This window comes from Triticum aestivum, chromosome 1A, assembly GCF_018294505.1.
Source record: "Triticum aestivum cultivar Chinese Spring chromosome 1A, IWGSC CS RefSeq v2.1, whole genome shotgun sequence".
In the NCBI taxonomy this organism is placed as follows: Eukaryota; Viridiplantae; Streptophyta; class Magnoliopsida; order Poales; family Poaceae; genus Triticum; species Triticum aestivum.
The window spans coordinates 269,519,548-269,530,601 of NC_057794.1; positions in this window are offsets into that span (position 1 = coordinate 269,519,548).

Here is an 11,054-nt window from a genome sequence, read left to right on the forward strand (position 1 = left end):
CCAACATCGGAATCACTTGCGGGTACTCAATGAGCCGACCCAACTTTAGTCACAACATAGCCAGACACTCCGCCAAGCAAGAGGCTTTGGAAAAGCAGAAATTTCGCTTTGACATCTCTCACTATGCTCACCTGAGCATTAGTGATATGCTATCTGGCTATCTTAGTCACGTGCACTCTAGCCGTGACTCTGAAATTGAGATGGTCAAACAGCTGCAATTGAAATATGAGGTATGATCTCCAGTTTTCATTAACTCATATCCTCTGCCAGCCCCCCAAGTCTCCTGATTATGATAAACTTGAATGATCTGTAGACTTGTGATATATGTTGACGTTCTGACCTAGATTTTTACAAGTTCGGTTTAGAATGTTTAACCAGAGTTGTCTGATTAACATAATTTCATCTATAGTCCCCAAGGGCCGGCTTCATCATGAATGAGCCGGTACTTAAGTTCATAGTTGTCTTGAATCCGTCCAAACTAATATTGTTATCCGGCTCAAGATGAAAAACTTTCTGAATATCATGCATTATCCCCCAAGTGCCAAGTCTTGTTACCTTGTAAAACACTTGGGACTTTAATCATAGAAGAATCATTTTTGCATTTAAAAATTGCTTTGGCAGACATTAGCCCCCAAGTGCCGAGTGCGTTGTGTTGCAAAGCACTTGGGACTTTAATCATCATGACCTTTATTGGAATAAATTTTGACACACATGTACCTATCTGTAGACCGCCATAACTGAATTGGATTCTCAACTAACTGATGCGAAAACCCGGTTGGCGGATCAAGAGACTGAGATAAAGAATGCTGACTCCAAACTCCAGTTGAGCCTATCCGAAGCAGAGAAACTGAAGACCAATTTTGATGTAGAGAAAAAATCTGGGGCCGATGAAAAAACCTTGCTGATACAGCGTGCTGAGACAGCCGAGGCGGCTCTCAAAGAGGTTACTGTGGAACTCACCGGTTTAAAGAACCGTGTGTCTCAGATGGTCTCTGCAATCTTCGGTGAGTCATTGCATTATTTAATTTAAACTCTATTTCTGCCAGATATATAAGCCGCCTGCTTAACCTTTTAAAATACCCATAGGTCCACGAAGCAGCAATCTGAGCCAAAACAGCTTGATAAAACTCAAGGCGGTTTACACCTTGGTTGAGCAACTGTACACTGGATCTCAACGGGCGCTTGCCATTATTTCCCCAGCCAACCAAGGACCAAGCCTCTTGAGTGATGTCTTAGAGAAATTATCTATCTTACCCGCCAGATTCCAAGAGGTCAAGCGGTCTTGTGCAAGAGCCGGAGCCCTCACTGCTCTAAGCCGCTCCAAATCCTGGGTGCCGGAGCTAGACCCGGCAGATGTAGCCAAGGGGTATCCCGGCCTTAAGGAAGACGGGGCCCCGTTTGATCAAGATGATTTTGCTACTTGTGTGAGGGGAGTTCGTCCTCATGCTGCTATCCTTGGCGACGAGACCAATATTGATAAGTATCAGCCAGGTTTTGATGTTGAGAATAAAAAGATGGCGACTCCTTCGTATAAAGTGACAGATCTCATCCCGCCGGTTCGCCAACACACCTTTGCCCCAGAAATTGACCCGTCTGGTCTAATTGATGATGAAGCTGAGTTTGTTGCTCTTCATGGCTTTGATTGGTCCAAGCCCAGTTTCCAACCAGTGGATGAAAATGAACCGGCGAGGGAGGAGTCATAACCATCCAAATAACCCGGCTAAGATTTAATGAACCGGCCTTAGCTTAGCATCTGCTTAGGAGAAAAACAGTTTTAACCTTTTGGGCTCCCAACGCCTTGTAACAGGCTAGCTTTAAAAACTGCATGTTCTGCCTATGCCATCGTGCATATCATACTGTGTACGACATTTTTATCCGTCATGTCAATATATGCTTTATATCCTTTATCATATATGTAGCATTTAAATCTATTTTTGCATGTAAAAGATGAGAAACTGTCCTGGCGGTTTGTCGTTGGACGGGTCAAAAACACCCAATACATAAGTATGAAATTACCATAATAGAATAACCAGGGCTATATGTAAAGATAAACAAGGCTAGAAAGCCTTTGATTAAAGAAAAACACAGATAAGTCTGTTTATGAATGACAATGTCATACCTGTGTTCTTTGATTCTGGACTGTCGGCTTATGTGACCCGGACAGTAAGGGTGACAACCCAATCGTTTTAGAAGTCAATACTTCCATATGCCTGATGACTATTATACATTGGCAACTTATTGTCAAAGAACCAAGCCGGCTTAAATTGAAACCATACTGACAGTTAGATTCTAGACAACAAAAACCAGTAAAACAAAAGGGTATCTTTCAAATAATGTAAATCAAGCATCAAGAAAAATTTAGAGGCTTCTGATTCGAATACGATCAGTAAACCGGACCACAGGGGTTAAGCTAGGATTCGAAGACGATCATGTAGCCCCCAGTGGCTTTGGCGTTGCACCGATCAAGAGGGTACCGACAGCTATGTTCTCTTTGGCTCGAATACGACGTATGTTTGAACAGGAAGCCCCCAAATGACCTTGAGAGGTTTTGAACGACCCTAATTCGAATACGATCCAAGTCTGACCCAAAAGGGGTTAAGCTATGATTCGGATACGATCAAGAAGCCCCCTAGTAAGTTTGGCCTTGCGCCGATCAAGAGGGTTACGACAGTTATGTTCTCTTTGGTTCGAATACAACCTATGTTTGAACAGGAAGCCCCCTAGTGACCATGAGGTTTTAACGGCTAGATTCGAATACGATCATGAGCCGGACCAAACGGGGTTAAGCTAGATTCGAATACGATCAGCCTCCACTTGGTCGTCTTATACTTAAGATAACAAAGATATGTGATCATTAAGGAAAAAAGGACAGAGGTCCTGCTTTATTATTTATCATAATATATACAATGTCAAAGTATGTACATTATGAGAGTCGGTGGCTCAAGTGTAGTAAGGCCGAAGTTGAGGAATATTCCACGGCCGGCGGGTCTCCTCCTCCGACTTACATGAGTCTTTGTGCTCTCGAACATCGATAAGGTAGTATGACCCGTTATTCAAGTTCTTGCTGACCACAAAGGGTCCTTCCCAAGGTGGGGATAGCTTGTGCACATCAGACTGATCCTGGACGAGCTGGAGCACCAAATCACCTTCTTGAAAGGTTCTTGACTTAACCCGGCGGCTATGATGACGGCGCAGGTCCTGTTGGTAAATCGCTGAGCGGGCTACTGCTAAGTCACGCTCTTCATCCAATAAGTCAAGCGCATCCTAACGGGCTTGTTCATTATTAGCTTCGACGTAAGCCGCCACTCAGGGCGAGTCATGACGGATGTCACTGGGCAGGACTGTCTCTGCTCCATAGACCATGAAGAAAGGCGTATAACCCGTGGATCTGTTGGGGGTAGTATTGATGCTCCATATCACAGAGGGTAACTCTTCCACCCAACAACCCGGCGTCCGTTGTAAAGGGACCATAAGCTGGGGTTTTAGACCTTTCAGGATTTCCTGATTGGCTCTTTCAGCTTGACCATTGGATTGGGGGTGAGCTACTGATGAAACATCAAGCCGGATATGTTCCCGTTGACAGAATTCTTCCGTAGCTCCTTGGGACAGGTTGGTGCCATTGTCAGTAATAATGCTATGTGGAAAACCAAAATGAAATATCACTTTCTTCATGAATTGAATCGTCGTGGCCGCATCACACTTACTGGCCGGCTCTGCCTCAACCCATTTTGTGAACTTGTCCACTGCCACCAAAAGGTGCATCTTTTTTATCTTTGGATCTTTTGAAAGGTCCAACCATATCAAGCCCCCAGACTGCAAACGGCCAAGTAATTGGAATCATTCGCAATTCCTGAGCCGGCACGTGCGCCCGTCGTGCGAATTTTTGACACCCATCACACCTACTGACTAGATCCTCCGCATCGGCGTGAGCGGTTAGCCAGTAAAAACCATGACGGAAAGCTTTGGCCACAAGAGACTTTGAACCGGCATGATGGACACAATCTCCTTCATGGATCTCACGAAGAATTTCTTGACCTTCTTCAGGAGAGACACAACGTTGAAACGCTCCGGTGACACTGCGATGATACAACTCACCATTGGAAATTGTCATTGACTTGGAGCACCGGGTTCTCTGTCTAGCCAAGGTCTCATCCTCCGGCAACTCGCCCCGGGTCATATAAGCCAAATACGGCACTGTCCAATCTGGAATGACATGAAGAGCCTCCACCAGTTGTGCTTCCGGGTCTGGAACAGCCAAGTCTTCCTATGTAGGCAACTTGACAGAAGGGTTATGCAGAACATCTAAAAAAGTGTTAGGTGGCACCGGCTTACGCTGAGATCCCAGCCGGCTTAAAGCATCATGAAAGTGCGTTATATCGACTAGAGGGGGGTGAATAGGCGATTTTTATGAAAGTCTTCAAAACATGGAAGTTATGAAGACAAACAGTAGAGATATGCCTATTACTATGCAGCGGAAGTTAGACTACACTAGGCAAGCCATGGTCAAGTATCAACAGAGTGAAAGCACAGTGACAAATAGCCGTAGTGTAATTAGGATCAGGTAGGAAGATACTATAAAGCCAAACAGATCATACACTCACGTTGTGAAGACAAAAGATAGAACAGACACGCAATGACTTCACAATGAGTGATCAGTAAGTAAAAGGAAGTGAAGATGAAACCAGTGACTCGTTGAAGACAATGATGTGTTGGACTAGTTCCAGTTGCTGTGACAACTGTACGTCTGGTTGGAGCGGCTAGGTATTTAAACCTTAGGACACACAGTCCCGGACACCCAGTCCTGAACACGCAGCTCAGGACACCAAGTCCTCACCGTATTCTCCTTGAGCTAAGGTCACATAGTCCTCGCCCAATCACTCTGGTAAGTCTTCAAGGTAGACTCCCAAACCTTCACAGACTTCGTTCACTGTCAATCCACAATGTCTCTTGGATGCTCTGAACGCAACGCCTAACCGTCTGGGGATGCACAGTCCTCAAGTGTAATAAGTCTTCAGATCACACAGACAAGAAGACTTAAGTGATGCCCAATGTTCTCTGGCTCTGGGTGGTTAGGGCTTTATCCTCGCAAGGAATTCTCTCTCTCTCAAAGGCTTCGAGGTGGGTTGCTCTCAAACGACAAAAGCCATACTCTCAATCTGAGCAGCCAACCGTTTATGGTTGTAGGGGGTGGGCTATTTATAGCCACTTGGCAACCCAACCTGGTTTGTCCGAAATGACCCTGGGTCACTAAGGAACTGACACGTGTCTCAATGGTCAGATTTCAAACTCTCATGGCAACTTTACTTGGGCAACAAGCAAAGCTGACTTGTCCGGCTCTGGACAAGATTCGCTCTCATTGTCTTCACTCGAAGACATAGGTTTTTGGTTTAGGCATCACTTTAGTCATTCTGACTGGTTCTCCTGGACCCCACTTAACAGTACGGTGGTTCCTATGACTCAACACAAGAGAAAAAAAACTACGAAAGATCTAAGTCTTCGAGCTCCATAGGCTTCATAACGTGTCTTCTTTTGTCATAGTCTTCAATGTGAATATCTTCATATACCACCTTTGACTTCAATGTCTTCATACATTTTTAGGGGTCATCTCTGGTAGTAAAACCGAATCAATGAGGGACTTCTACCTGTGTTATCCTGCAATTCTCACAAACACATTAGTCCCTCAACTAGGTTTGTCGTCAATACTCCAAAACCAACTAGGGGTGGCACTAGATGCACTTACAATCTCTCCCTTTTTGGTGATTGATGACAAACTAGTTGAAGTTTTCAATGGGGAATATAGTCTGTGAAATTGTAAAGGATAAGGAATTGTCTTCATAAGTTGCAAGGGCTCCCCCTAAAGATGTGCATACAAGTTAATTTGCTTTTGGAATGCAAATGCACATGGCAGGTTGTACTTGTGGAGATCCACTTCAGCTTATGATGACAATCCACTATGCATGTGAAGATATATGAAGATAATGACATGCATAATGGAAAATGGACGTCTGCAGAATGAGATAAGTGCGGAATTTATCATCGCACATGCAGAATTTATCTTCGTAAAACAGGGTGGCAAACAAGTAGCAGACGACCATCTGGTTTAAGTGTTACAACTCATAAGAACCAAATGTAGCAAAAAAAACGAGAGTTGTAAGCACGAAGCAAAATATAAGGCACCCGCCCATATGAACCCGCTTGAAGACTATCAATCTCATATGCTTCTCCCCCTTTTGTCAGTAATGACCAAAAAGGTTTGAAGACATAGAGCCTCTACTCGTTCCCATGAGGAGTAGATGAAGTAGCAGGGTTGTTGGCGTTGTTTGGCGGTGCAGAAGAGCTTGGAGGTGCTGAAGTAGGTGGCGGTGAGGTAGCATCGTCTTCTTCCTCAATGATTCTGGCAGTGACTGTGGCAGCAGAGGAAGAAAACTCAGAGTCTTCAAGAGATGGAGTCCCCAGCAGCACAGCTCTTCGAGGAGGTGTGGAGTCAAACTTGAATCTCTCAGTGAAGCCATCCTCTTGAAGATCAACTTCAGAAAGCATCATCGTTAGCCCTTTCCATGTGCGGCGACAGGTTTCATGGTCAACGAAAGCGTTCTTGGTGGCAAGATTTCGGATGCGATTTACATCCACCAAGAGGCTCTTCATCTGTCTCTTCAACCAGTCATGATGCCTATCCTGCTTTTGATGAAGGGCCACAAGAAGCTCTCGGTCGTTGAGAACACAAGTGCACTTCTTGGGTCTTGAAGCAGTGGCACTGTCAGTGGCTTCAGTTGAAGCAGGGTGTGGTGCACGTGTAGTGCCAGCCAAAGGATACACCCTGGAGATGGCTTCAACACCTTCAACATTCTGAGTGAAGCTCTGGTGTTCTGCATTCTGAAGACTCAAAGGTTGCTTGGCAGGCTCAGGATATATAGCTTCAGCAGAGGTATCCACATCTGGCAAGAAGATCCGATGGTTGCGGGCTGAGGGCTGATATGAGATCGCAGAGTGAAGCTTGATCAGTCTCATTACCCAAGGAGCATAGAACTTCAAACCAAGTAAACCTGAGCCTGATGCAGCAAGTTGGCGTATGAAGAAGTCCTGTGCGTTGAAGCATTTGCCATGAAGGATACAAAATATCAGAGTCTTCATTGCACCCTCGATCTTGGCATTTGGAGAGTGCCCTTTGATAGGCCAGAGAGTCCGCCGGATAATGTGATAGATGGTTTTGGGCAGGTACTCAAAGTCTTCAACGAAGAACTCTGTTGGATAAGGAGCATCGTGGGGCAATGGCTTCATCATGGAGAGCATCTGACTCATATTCGGTTCAGGCCTCTGGAATATGCTCTCAAGAGCTTCAGTGTGTAGTGGACTGCCTTCCTCGAAGAATTCGCCAGGAGTGGGTAGGCCGGTGAGCTCAATGATATCAAATGCATTGGCTTCGTGATGGACATTGCCGGTCATCCACTCCAGGGCCCAAGTCTTCGGATCTCTGTTGTATCCTTTGATGTGGAGGGTGGCATAGAATTGTAGCAGAAGCTCTTCATTCCAGTGCTCTTCATCAGTTACAAACTGCAGCAGACCCACTTGCTTGAAGCAATCCAACGCTTCCTTTAAACAGGGCAGACCAGCAATGGCTTCAACATCAAGGCGCTTGTACGGGAAGATGCGACCTTGGTTATAGGATGCATGAATAGTAGCTGCGCTGAGGATAGCTCCAGAACCTATCTGATGAAATCCTTTCCCTTGAATAGGGGTTCTTGGAGCTGTTGAAGAACATATTATCTGCCTTGAAGCTATTAATGTTAAAGGAGCCAGGTGCTGATGCAGGACCTAGGAACCTTGGCAGCCTTGGGACTGGCTTCTGGACATGAGGCATGTGCTCAACATGGTAATCAAATTGAGGACCTGCAGCAGACTCAGGAACAGAAGTGTCTGGATCAGTAGCTTCGCTGTCTTCTGAAGCTTTTGGTGGGGAGGGCTCCACATTGGCTTCAGTGTTGGTTGTGGCAGCCTCAATATTTTCAGCCTCCGCTTGACTAGCTAGAGGGTCGGTCACAAGCACGTTCTCCTGGAGAACTGCTTCTTGGTGGAGCATAGGAGTGAGCTCTTGTGGTGCTTCTTCTGCGGCTGATGCAGCCGCCTCATTGTCTTCTTCCTCTTGAGGGTGATCCGCCCATGAAGCATCATGTGCAATTGGCGTCAGTGGACGACCAATGCTGATGAGTTCGCTGTGTTCTAATTGAGGAAGGGCTGCATCATCTTCTACATTGTCATGATGACCAATGTCTTCAGCAGCGATGGGATCAGCTGCTGGAATGTCTTCAGGAACAGGAGCCTCTGTGGAAGCAGGCTCATGCACCATCAGTTGACGTTCTACGTCAGGGTGAACCATAGAAATAGGTTCAACTATCAAGGGCTCTGTGGGACCAGCCCGAGATTTCTTGGTCTTTCTCTTTTTCTTGCTGGGGGCAGTAGGAGAGGCTTCAGAGCTTTTCCTCTTCCTGGCTTCAGCCTCAGCAGTTCTTGTCTTCTTGAGCTCTGAAGCTGTTGACCGGCTCTTTGGCTTTGAGCCAGTCGTTGCAGTTGGGAAGACAAGTGGAACTGCTTCCTGCCTTGGTGCCTCTTGTTCAGCTAGAACAGTCTTCTTCTTTTTCTTTGCGGCCATCTTGGGGTTGATGCCAGGACGCCCAAGTGCCTTGCGCTTCTCAGCCTCATTGTAGGCCTGCACACATCTGTCTGCCAGAGTCTTCATTCGCTCCCGCGAACCTTGAGCTTCTGCACGCTTCTTCAGAAAGTTTTCCTTTAGTTCGTGCAACATGATCTTGAAGCTCTTCACTTCTTGCACGCTGAGCTTGGCCATATGCTTCTTGAACTGAGCCTTTTCATGATCAATTTTCTGCTTCAGTTCAACAATGCGCTGGGCAATTGCAAGTTCTGAAGCAATAGCGCCTTGGAAGGCGACGCTGAGGCCAACGGGCAGCTGCAGATCTTCGAAGCTGATGTTTGGTGTGGCAAACCATTCGTCGATGAAGTTGTGGATGATGGCGACATCAAAGAGAGGCAAATTGTTGAAGATTTCAGCTTCTTCTTTGCTCTTGATGAGCTTCTCGAGAGCGTCATCTCCAAGATCTTCATCACTTGACAGATCAATGGCTTTGCTGCGCAGAATGGCAGCAACTGTGAGCTCTTTGCCGGTGTGTGGCTGAGGCATCTTGGCCTTCTGGGGCTTGGAGACGCGGGATACATCTTCAGACTGCACACTGTCTTCAGGAGGTGCAGTTGCCAATGGCTTCGCCCTTGAGATTTTTGGTGAAGGGGTCGGCTTTGAAGCTTTTGGCTTCTTCGAATGCTTTGGCTTCGGTACAGCAGGAGCTTCATCAGACTCAGAGTCAGCTGGAGGGTCATTCACGGCAGTCCCTTGGACTAAGATGCGGGTGATGAGGCCCTCAAGGTTGGCATACGGACCGATGATATTGGGTTCTGCATCACGTGTGCCATCTGCCCTTGGTGCTGAGGGACCAGGGTTGAAGTCTAACCCAAATTTCTTCTTGTTCTGCTTCGCTGATTGTTGGGCAAACTGGAAGTTGCGCTTGAACAGATTGTCGTCACGACACCAGAGTAGTGACGACGGATGTGCATCATCAGGCTGTGGCCCACGGACCATGCATGGATAGAAGCTTTGGGCAATAGCTTCATCTCTGGACCTGGGTACAAGGTTCTTGTATAAGATGTCTCCCCATGGTCTTTTGATGGCACTTTTCTCAGCATACTCTTGGGTTGTGAAGCGGTATTTGAACCATTGTTCTGCCCAATAGCGTCGAATCCATTGGATTCGGGTCTTGTGTTGCCCATAATTCTCTTCAGGATCTGTTTTATACATTTCTGCCAGTTCATCAGGCAGATCTTTGGATGTTCCTCCATGTCTCTGTCTGCCCCCCTTCCTTGCTGCTGTTTCTGAAGCCATAAACCTTAACTTGGAAGGCTTCAAGACGTTCAAAGGCTTCAAAGGTTTTCTTTTGCTGGACCAACAGGAACTGGCTTCAGGAGAATTTATGTGATGCTGTAAGAACTCTGCAAATGAATGCAGACTATGAGAACCAAAGGATTCTCCCACGGACATGTACCTGTGACAGCATTAAGGTGCGAGGGAAGGAGAAGAGGTCATATGCATTCTCAGAAGGTTTTGAAGATTAATCAGTTTAGAAGACATTGACCTCATCGTGCGAAGACATTCACTCATAGATAAGAAGTTGGTTCCAGATTTGTACGAACCCACAGATCAGTACAAGTGAGGAATCTAACTACTTCATGAAGCACAAGTGAATATACTAGGCATGTTATGAGATGCAGATTGAGAGATCTAACTTGTGTGAAGAGAAACTTCTTATGGTAGAAAGTGACAGAACCATGAGATCAAAAGGGGCTGTAAAAAGAAGTTTTATTTACCACACTTGGAACTGCTAGACGGAGTGGGAGATGATGCCGAGCAGTTCAATCCTCCGTGCCCTAACTTGGCAACGGAAGACACCTACGGCGACGGCGGAGAGGACGATGTCCGCGATCGGCGTGAAGACGGCGTCGGAGAGGTTGCGGCAGCGAAGCGCTTCATCGCCGGCGTCGTCGAGAGCTAGCGGTGGCGCTAGGGTTCGTGCGAGGGTGGAAGAAGGAGATAATGACCGCGGTAAGTGTGAATTTATAGGCGCAGGGGCGGCACTGCGCTATTACTCAGGTGCCCCTGGCGATTCGCATCTGAGGAACGCGTGGCCAGTTTGCGGAAGTTTGGGGTTTGTTCCACGTCCTACGCACGCCTGGATTGTCGGGTGGTCATTCCTGCTTCTCAGGATTTTATGTGGAGGAATGAGCATTGAAAGCGGACTTTATGGTTGTCTCTATATCTTCTGCTGACAAGGACGCAGTGAAGACATTCGACAGTTTCAATAGAATGCATATGACTTGGAGAGATAGAGTTTGAGATAGAAAGCATAGAGAAGTTTGGGGTCCGATCACATTCACTTGGTTCAAAAGATTCAACACGAAGACATAGCTATAAGTGAATGTTGTAGAGGACAGAA